Source organism: Ambystoma mexicanum, chromosome 9, assembly GCF_040938575.1.
Source record: "Ambystoma mexicanum isolate Mex_15411 chromosome 9, UKY_AmexF1_1, whole genome shotgun sequence".
In the NCBI taxonomy this organism is placed as follows: domain Eukaryota; kingdom Metazoa; phylum Chordata; class Amphibia; order Caudata; family Ambystomatidae; genus Ambystoma; species Ambystoma mexicanum.
The window spans coordinates 1486205521-1486215848 of NC_090931.1; the positions used below are offsets into that span (position 1 = coordinate 1486205521).

The window sequence follows — 10328 nt, forward strand, 5'->3', positions numbered from 1 at the left end:
TTATTATCATCCTCATCAACATTTTTTACATTTGCTGAAGGAGTAGGTGTGACAGACCCACTTCTCAGACTCTGATAATTCACCGATCTTTCAATCAATTAGTTTTTCTTTCCTTTAACAGGGAGATTCCTAACCTTACACATTTCCTTCAGTTGATCTACTGTTAAAATGATCAGGGCTTCCCGTCTAAAATTGCTTTTCTAGTGGTGCTTAGCCTTGTGAAGGTTACTATTTGAACAAAAGTAAAGCAGAACTCTCAATGTAACAACTCTACAAGGTATCCCCCCGCCTGCCACCAGTGTTAGGCAATGTTTGTATGCAGTACCCTTGAGGACCACTACACACAACTAGGACTACAGGTGTAAGCAAACCAACCTTTGGTATAGGTCTGTACTACACAGTTTTGGTAGCATTGCTGAGCAGCCAGGCTTATCTCAAGAGGGGAATGTGAGCTGTAATGATGTTACTCAGAGGTCTACAATTATAAGTATTCAAATAAACTCTTACACTCAAGGTTTCTTGGTAAAACAATTATTAATTTATTTCACAGTCAGTTAGAAAACATTCACTAGAAGGAGGCAATATATCTCACACACAAATATACTTCAGTACTTTACACTGTACATTTCTGAGGCACTTACAATACTTTGATGGAGGAGCAAAATGGCATTCAGAGTACTTAGAAGTAGAAGCAAAAATGTATAAGTTAATAAAAAGAAGCTTACTGATATTCTTAGACAGTGCAAATACTTTGAGTTCACCAGAGGAGTCAATTCAATGCAATAGGTTAGGCCAAAGTCAATGGGCTAAAGTCTTTTATAGGATAAAGCAGTTCTGGTAGTTAAACGGAAAAGTCTTTGCCAAAGTTCTTAGAAGTAGTTCGTAAAATAAAGATTCATATGCTGGGTCACAAGCTGACTAGGCCTGCAAGTTGCAAAAGTTCCAAGCACTTTCACAGTGAGTTAAGTTCGCTCTGTCGGGTTTTCAAAGTGCCTTACAATGAAGAAAAGATGCAGCTAAAGACTTCGGTTCATGGCAGTTCCTGCAGATCTCACTGGTCCTGAGCCTCAATCGTGGGGACAGGAGGGAGGACGTCGGGGGACTCCTACACTGCAATGAGACTGGTCAAAAAGCTGGCAAATGGCAAATCCTCAATTCTGGTAGCTGTAGTCAAGCACACAAACTGGTGTCCCTCTCCCTGGTTATTCGGTTTCCTGCAGCACTCTGAGAAAAATACAACCAGCTCCAGGAACGGTATCCAGGTGGCTTAGTGTCGAGTGGATTGGTCCCACCAACTCCAAGGAAGAAGTCGTGCTTGTGAGGGCTTCTCTGTCGAGATGAACGTGGCGATTTGGACCTGCAGCAGGGCTATACAGGGCAAACCAACGGTCCAGGAGTTGCAGCAGCCATCCTCTTCAAGCTCTTCTTCGGTTCTTTCATTCCAGTGGTCGACTCTGCCTTCCAAGCAGCCAAGAGACTCGCCTTATATTCAGTTCTCTCCCACTTATTCCAGCCTAGCTGTGACTCACCCAGCAGGGTGGCTGTCCTTGCCAGACAGTTAGCCAGCCAATCACGACAAGTGCATTTGGGTCTCCTAGGAGACTAAGCACCGGGAGTTCGGGCACCTCCCTCACTTCCTGCCCACCCCACACTCGGGCGCCAAAGGCGTAGGAACAAAGGGACCAAACCTAGTTTGGCGTGCAGAGACAAACTCTAGAAGGACCTTTCCAAATAGAAATGGCGAAAAAAGAAGACAGGACCGGTTTAAACAAAGGGGGCTCAGACGCCATCTTGAAAAACATGGCTCCCACGATTTAACGCTACCGGTGTTCGCAGTTGGGAAAAATCATGGTAGTAACCACTGCCACCAGCCATTTCGAGAGGAAAGGGTAGCATTTGACTGCTACATGTGTTTCTAGACACAGGGGATACTAGGTAACCCCTCCAGCACTCTATTGTAAGATAGGGTGTGCTAGGAAAGTCAATTTCCCTTTACTTTCAGTAACAGTAACAGTAACAGTAGTTTATCCCAGAGAAGGTATTTAAACCTTGGGACAGCCTAAAAGGCTTCCCTGTGTCACTGCACTGAGGGTGCTGTGTGACACAAATGAAAAGATGATGCCTATGGAGTTGTCTAAAACTCTGTAACCAAAGAAATTAACACAGAAAACACATTGAAATGAAAAGTTCATAGTCCCAAAGTTTAGAAAAAGAACTGGAGGGCTCTAAGGTGGAAGGAATTGGCACATTTATGAGAATTCTCCTTAACAGATACCCACAATATCAGGGCGTCCTAAAAGCACATTTTCCACATGTGAACCAGGGGAGACCCACCAGGCACTAATCAGGGCCCCAACGGGCCTTCCTCTTGCTCCTTTCCTAGCGGGTTCATACACAATGGAAAAACCATCTAGGGGTATCCAGCACAAATGTTTTTTGAAAACAGATCAAATCAGCTGATTTCCATATGACATCATTGCCTCGGAGGTCCATGAGAGGAACCTAATGGGGTGATTTCACTTTGAACACCTTGGTACAGAGTTATGCTCATGCAGGGAGATAATGTGTGACCAATCGTATGCACTGAACGCTTCTCAGAACGGGCGGCACCTGCGCCTTTTATGCTTGTGGTGTCCGATTTTACACTGATAATCAAAGGTTCACAAGGATTACAGCCGGGCCCACCACCTCGGCTTACAGTTAACTCATTAGATATTACATCCGCCCAATCTTCAGTCAGCAGACAGCCCAAGTTTAACAAACTTGATGATTCAGCCACAACATTTTTAACTGAGTAAAAACCCACCTTTACCATATCCACCCGTCTAAAATCAAACCAAGGAAGAAAATTCTGGCAATGTCTTTCGATGTTAATAATTGTAAGGTAGGAATTTCTCTAAATAGTGCTAGGATATATTGACGATTTAGAGGATAGAACTCCTTAACCTTAAAGGTACGCTTCAGGCACAAGTAGTCCAAGTTGTCTCAAGTGCACCCCTAGCCCAGGCAAATCAAACTGCTGAGCAGAAACCCTCCAAGGTAACTTGAACAAGGAGGCACTATTGGGGCCTTTAGGGGCCAGGAGTGGTTAATTAGCAGGTTAGGAGGGTGGTGAGGCATTGATGTAATCCTCCTCCTTTCTTCCATAGTGCAAAAATGTAAAGGTTCCCCCACTAGCACAAGCGGCACTGGGGAGGATGGAATAAAGATGGGTGCTGTGTGCTGCAAGGCCACAAGGGCCGAAGAGGGCACTGAAGTGGAAGGGTTACATACCACACCCAACTGCCCATTAGTCACGATAGGCATCGCAACCGAAGAGTCAAATTTTGCCAGGCAGAAAAATCTAGGACGTCTTCATCAAGCCCTGCTCAGTAGGTGTACATCGAGTTTAAGTCCAAGGACACAGCAAGGCTGTCTTTAGATTTTGGTTTTAAGTGAGCCGTAATTAATGACTTACTCTTACTTGCAGGGTGGGCCATCCCCATTCAGAGCCCATCACAGCAGAAAACTCTATAGCATTGCCATTCTTGCGCTTGCCTACTGCCTTCAATCTGTCTGGGATGGGAGAAGCCGTATCTTGAACTGCAGACAGTCTTGCAGTCCTCCGGGAAACCTTCTGTCTGGGCTTTAATTGAGAATAAGAATTTTAAATAACTTTTTTTGTTCTCGGCAAGAGGTAGGTTTGCTTTTTTCACATTTTTAGATTTTTTATTCCACCCCTTGTTCTTGGGGAAGCAAAGGGACCCCTTCCGATACCAGTGCGACACTGGCGACTGCCTCCACTGACTTGTCAGTTGTTTTCAAAGCATCACAATTATTCTCCACGGCGGGGAGAACTTACCATCTAATGACGATGACCGAGCCCCCCTCCTGGGCCAATGGGGGGGGATTGTTTTCAGAAAGAGCATCCAAATTTACCCCAAGACTGCAGATGTATGGCAAGCAACAGGCACAGAGGATGCAACAGTATAACCAGACCCACCACCCCATGTAGTTCGAATTACTTGAAACATTCCCAAAGCTGTTATAAAACCTTCAATGTAACTTTCTCACATAAACCATTTAAGGTTGAGTGAACCTCATGCAATTCATAGAGGGTGAGGTCATGGCCTCTGTCCATAGTGTCAAGAATCCTCGAGAGTACCGGGAAAGAGTACGCGTCTGCAACAGGCTCTTCCTGGCCAACAAGATGGGCCGGTGGAAGGGGGTGCGGCAGGGGGAAATCAAAGCAGATTCTTGCTCTTCTCGATGACGAATGGGTAGGTCATAGTATATTGAGATGAGCACTGTGATGAATTTGGACCCGGCTGATCAAAGAACCTTTGCGCTTCTGCTTGGTTCGGAGAGACCTGAGAGTCAAACAACATTTTCATCCTGAGAAAAAGGTACTAGCGTTGGATTCCGAATAGGTCTATACAGCTTAACCGCCTCCAGCAGGCGCCCCAGCAACTAGGACTGCCCTGGTAAGATTGTGTGCATGCACCCAGGGAAAGACGGACCCTTTTAGCTAATTCAGAGGAGATGACAGGAGCCAAAATTGAAATATCGGGATAGAATTGGAATCTGCACAATCCGACAAGTCTTCAAGGTCCGCGTGGCTGAGGGAGCAGGTTCCCTCACAAGAGATCTGGGCAGTGGCTTTCCCGGTTGGCGGGGAGGCAAATGTTCCATCCGAGCACTTTGTTTTTGTTTAAATTGGCCGCAGGTGCCGAGTGTCAAGAGTTTGGCCCAGCCTTTCAATGTTAGCCGTAACAAGCGTAGCGCCAGTTTTTAGGGAGGTTATATGAACAGCGCTATTTTATTCCTCGGACACCCATGAAGGGTCTAGGTCAATGCCCATGCATTTCCCACTACACAAGCCATGCACACTTTACAAGCAAAGCAAATCTTGGTCAGCAGAGAAGAAAAAATGGTACCTTCTGAAATGATGCAAGATTAGCAGTGCAGGAGGTGTAAGCATGGAAACACACTGGGCACACCGCGCGCTCTGCGTAAGTTAGGGCTTTTAAGGACTGCCTTGTGGCAGTACAAAAAGGACAGACCCCAAACGACACTCCAGACGCTCTGCTTGGCTCCGCTTACACGGAAACGCACTGCACGCATAGATTAGGGCTTTTAAGGACTTCCTCCTAGCAGTAGAAAGTAAGGCCAGACTCCAGAAGACGCTCCAGTCCTCTGCTTGGCTCTGCTTACACAGAAACACACTGCGCACACCGCATTAAATACCCATTAAAAAAGTGCATTGTTACTGGGCTGCCCTCACCAGCCAAAATCAGCTCCATGGCCCAGCACAAGCACACACATTTTTTGACTCAACATTCACTCACCCATTGCATGAGAATATCAGAAGTGATCTTGCCATACATTGTATACCCCCCTGCACTTGTTCCAAATAGGCACAGAGAAATGTTTTTTTTCCCTGTGCTTTCAAAAGTGCACCTTTTGAAAATCAGGGTTTACTTGAAAGTGCCCACAGCCCCCTTTCCACCCTCTTCCTTGCACGGTTGTGCTTTTGGTGGGAAAAGAGCATCTACTATCCACACTTAATTTGGACTTACTTTGCATCACCGAATCCTGACTCAATGATGTCTCCTGCCCAGCCATCGCACTAGCCCTACCCACAGACTACACCATCCTTAGGCAAGATAGATGTGATAAGATTGGAGGGGGAGTCGCCCTTATCCTCAAAGACTCACTATCATCAGATTAGCAGACCATAGTACATGGGGTGGTAATGCTGATATCCTATCAGCCAAGCTTACGCTCTTCCCCCAATAATCTAATCAACATCCACATCCTATAGAGACCTCCCGGACTCCCAGCTGACTTCCAAGAGCACCTCTCCCATCGACTCAACAACAACATTAAAAAGTCCTCCAATATCCTTCTATTAGGAGACTTAAATTTAGGATACAATGATCCTAAGGATAAATCCGCCGCAACCCTAGCTAAAGAACTCGCAGACTTAGGTTTCTCCCAAAGAGTCCTCACCCCTACTCACTCCAAAGGCTGCACCCTTGACTGTGTCATGGATCACAACTGTGCATCCAACATTACCTCAAACACCGCCCTTCCATGGACAGACCACAGATGCATCGAATTCCTCATCCCCACCAACCCTAAACCTAAGACTCATCCACGCACCACCTGCCACAATAAGAAGTTCTAAAAAAACTCAACGCAGACAACTTGCGTCCCACCTTAAAAGCCCCTGCCTAGCACCACCTTAACTAGAAGCACCTTTCTCTCCGGACCCAAATATACTATCAGCTATCTTCAATGATACTCTCACCAATGCCATAAACTCTATAGCCCCACTTGAAAGCAAGAAGGAAAAAAAATAATTTCACTGCAACTCTTGGTTCTCGGAAGAACTCCAAACCCTCCGTGCTCAAAAGCACCAGTCGCTTAAAAACTGGCAAACGGATCAGAGTGATCTAAATAAGAGCCTCTTCAAACAAATAGCCCTCTAATATAAAAAAGCCATCTTAGCAGCAAAATCCAACTCCTTGAATGATAGGATCTCAAAGGCCAACTCCCAAGCTAAAGAACTATTTGCAATCTTTAATGAATTAGTCACTCCTCCGGCTACCGCTGACGAGATAACTAAAGACAAAGCCTGGTGTGCCAGCATTCAGTCCGCCATGCTCAAAAAAATAAAACTCCTCCAGAACAAAATCCAAAACCACTGCAAAGCCCTCCCAAACCAAAAAACCAACCGCCCTCCATAAGACAGTAATCTCAATCACGCTCAATTCTCCTTCAGAAACGTCACTGAACCTGAGGTCCTTAATCTCATCAAAAGCTTCAAACCACCCCTCTGCAAAGCAGACATTTACCCTCCCAAAATCATCAAGAAATGCGCAAATGACCTAGCACCCCTCATTACTGCCTTCATTAATGCATCTTTCCAAACAGGAACTGTCCCAAACAATCTCAAGGAAGCCTGGGTGCGGCCACTTCTAAAAAAGGCCACACTTAACCCAGCGCAACTCAACAACTACAGACCGATATTGACAGTCCCGTTCCTCCTAAAACTCCTGGACAAAGCAGCTCACATCCAGATCCAATCATACATAGAAGCTAACTCCATACGAAGCAAAAGACAATCTGGCTTCCGTGTCGAGCATGGAACAGAATCCGCCTTATTAGACCTAAAAAATCAAATCTCACAGATCATGGACAAAGGCAAAGCTGCCTTGATCCTCCTCTTCGATCTATCAGCTGCTTTTGACCTGGTAGATCACCAAACACTCACCACCCACCTCACCCATGCAGCCCATTTCTCTAATCAAGCAGCATCCTGGATCACTTCATTCATTGAATGAATAGCCATGAAGGTCTACTCCGACACAGCTAACGCAGATCCTACCACTATAAACTGCGGTGTCCCCCAAGGATCTTGTACAGTCCCCACCCTCTATAACCTCTTCACAAAACCCCTCTTTGACCTACTTGACTCCATGGGTTTTGCATATACAAACTATGCAGACGACACTCAAGTACTTTTACCCCTATCTAGACTATCACCAAAACGCCACGGCCCTTCACAACATCTATGCCACTATCCAAGCTTGGATGGCAATCAATGGCCTCTGTCTTAACGGGGAAAAGACTGAAATTCTCATCCTGGGCCAGACAAACACATTATCGAAACTAAGCCCCCAATACAACAACTTCAACATAGACAGCTCAACCATCTCTGTATCATCCTCTGTCAAGACTCTAGGTGTTCACATTGATGCAAATCAATCGATGAACAAACAAGTCAGCGCCATAGCCTCTGCATCAGCGTTCAGCACCAAACTCATCAATTCCATTAAACCCTATTTATCCACCCCCAACCACTTGGCCATAGCTAGAGCAACTATAGAAGCCAAACTCGATTATTGCAACGCCCTTCTAGCTGGCACCTCCACCAAAAACATTCACAGACTACAAACCACACAAAACTATGCCCTCAGAGCCGCCATGAGCATCCCTAGAAGAGACCATATATCCCACGCCAGACGTGAAGCCCGGTGGCTCCAGGTCAAAGACTGTATTACTCTGAAAATCCTCACCATCACTCACAGGTCCATCAACAAAACCGCTCCAGCATACCTATCTAAAGCAATATCAAGGACCACATCCACTCGCCCCACCAGAGCTCAGTACACCAACCAGCTACACATACCACGCATAAAGAGAGCCACAGCGGGAGGTCTAAGCTTCTCCTATATTGCACCGAAACTCTGGAACTCACTCCCTGCCACCCTTAGAGCTGAAACGTCCATCGCCGTCTTCCGCAACAACCTCAAGGCCACTGTCCTCGACTAGCAAGCGGAGGATTGCCTCCTCCACTTCTGCCATGTATATTGTAATATAACACAAATGTAATATAACTATTTTGTAACCTGTATATATACTGCTAATGACTATGACTATATTGCAACCTGTATATATATCGCTAATGACCATGTGACTAAGGGAACTAAGCTTTGTACTGTAACAAGTGCCACAATGTCCTCGGGCTGTTGTGCGCTATATAAATACGAATGAAACAAAACAAACAAACCTCAATGTGCACAACTATGATGCACACATTTAAATATCCACCTTTTTGGCGCAAGTGAAGTGAACGAGCATCCCATCAGTTGCACCAAACACGTTTTGAAAATCGTGGCAAAATGGTTTATCCCTACTAATCACTTTTTTACGCTCTATATTCATTTCAGAGAGTGTGGTTTGAGGTGTCAGAGGGGAAATGGGAAAGGACACATGAGAAGGAAAAAGGGTGCATGAGATTTTTACTGTTTCTGCAGTCATTAACCCCAGACTTGCTCATGAGCAGGTATTTTATTTACTACCATGACCTCCAGAGCAGATACTGTGAGTGGAATAGTTAGCCCCAGAATACGTACTGTGCATGCCATCATTGTTGCAGAGCAGGTATTGTGTCTGTAGTTATAAGCCCCAGGACAGGTATTCGGTCATATGTAACGGATTAGCAGGCACTGTATCAAATGACATTAGTTCCAGGGCAGGTACTGTGTCTGGAGTCGTTATCTCAGATCAGGTACTGTGTCTGAAATTACGTGCCCCATGGCAGGAACTGTCAGGAGTAGTTGATGAGTTGTATGGGAAGTCATTAGCTCCAGAGCAAGTATTCTGCCTGCACTCATTCGCTCCAGACAATGGATGCGGTGGGCCTTTACCATTGGTGCTAGAGAAGGTAATATCTGCTGCTATTCATTGAGGTGTTGTTTGTGTGTCTGTAGCCATTAGAACTAGAACAGACACAGTGTCTGCGGGTTCATTAGACCCAGAGAAAGCCTCTGGACCTGGGGAATCATTGCTTAGAGTAGGCACTGGAACTGGAGACAGTAACACGTCTGCAATCATTAGCTGGGGCCGCCCCACAGCATTTACTGCGCCTGCAATCATTAGCCGGCGCAGGTATGACTACATATAGATATATGTAGTCACTTACACCACCCCACGGTCTGTGTAGCGGCTGCACAGCAGTTACTGCGCCTGCGAGCATTCCAGAGCCTGAACTGTACCCTAAGTGGAGCAGCTACTGTGTCTACAATACCAACAACAGGCTGCCCTGTGTCATTCCAAAACCAGAAGTTCATAAAGTCAAGTACTTACAATGTTTCATTTCAACACGTGTTGAGTACAAGGAATTACAACTTCCGAGGTAGCCTCTTGCATTTCCAGAGGTTGCAAAAGAGCTCCTCTCACCACCAGTATAACAGCAAGGGTTGAGAATGAAGGGAGTTCACGCACCGGCGCAGGCACTCACCTGCTGCTGCCTGGAAGCTGGAAAGGAGCTTTCGGCAAAGGGAGGGCGTGTGGTGCTTTCATTATCAATAACACACACGTATAAAGTCCCTAGGAGACCCGACAGCATTGTGTGTCTGTTTAAAGGTTCGCCGACCCTTCCTAAAATGCCTTTAAGGCGTCGCTCGTGACGCATGGACGTTTTTCGCGTGCGACGCCGGCCTGCGTGCTTGGGGGGTGGGGGGAATCATGGAGGAAGTGCACGGGCAGGTGTCTGTGTTTAGGAGCCGGCGGGTTTGTGTTGCCTGTTTTGATATTGGTAGAAGCAACAGCAGGTCTTTATGTGTCTTCTTGGCTGGTAGGTATTACCCCCGCCCCCAAACAGAAGCAATGTAGGGCCGTGCACACTGCAGCGCACGCCGAGGGAATATCTGGGCAGATCTGCTGCCGGCAAGTCGGGTGTATTGTCTGCGTACTTGCATGCTTGCCACCTCCAAATGGCAGTGGCTTTTTGCTGTGATTCACGGGCTTTCTTCAAAACTGTACAGTGTATACGGCAT

At 46.2% G+C, this 10328-nt stretch overlaps 1 protein-coding gene across 3 annotated transcripts in view; it reads right to left on the reverse strand.

Annotated features, from left to right (window-relative positions):
• The window catches only part of STK11IP (serine/threonine kinase 11 interacting protein), a 771273-nt gene extending 761386 nt beyond the window's left edge, over positions 1 to 9887 (reverse strand). For 2 of the 3 annotated variants that reach the window (XM_069616954.1, XM_069616950.1), the window contains exon 1: positions 9791 to 9887. The gene's annotated coding sequence lies outside the window, so the exon portion shown is untranslated. Of the gene's footprint in view, positions 1 to 9636; positions 9766 to 9790 lie in introns of those variants that run through there. The other variant, XM_069616952.1, reaches the window with a different exon arrangement.
• Between the last annotated feature and the right edge of the window lie 441 nt (positions 9888 to 10328).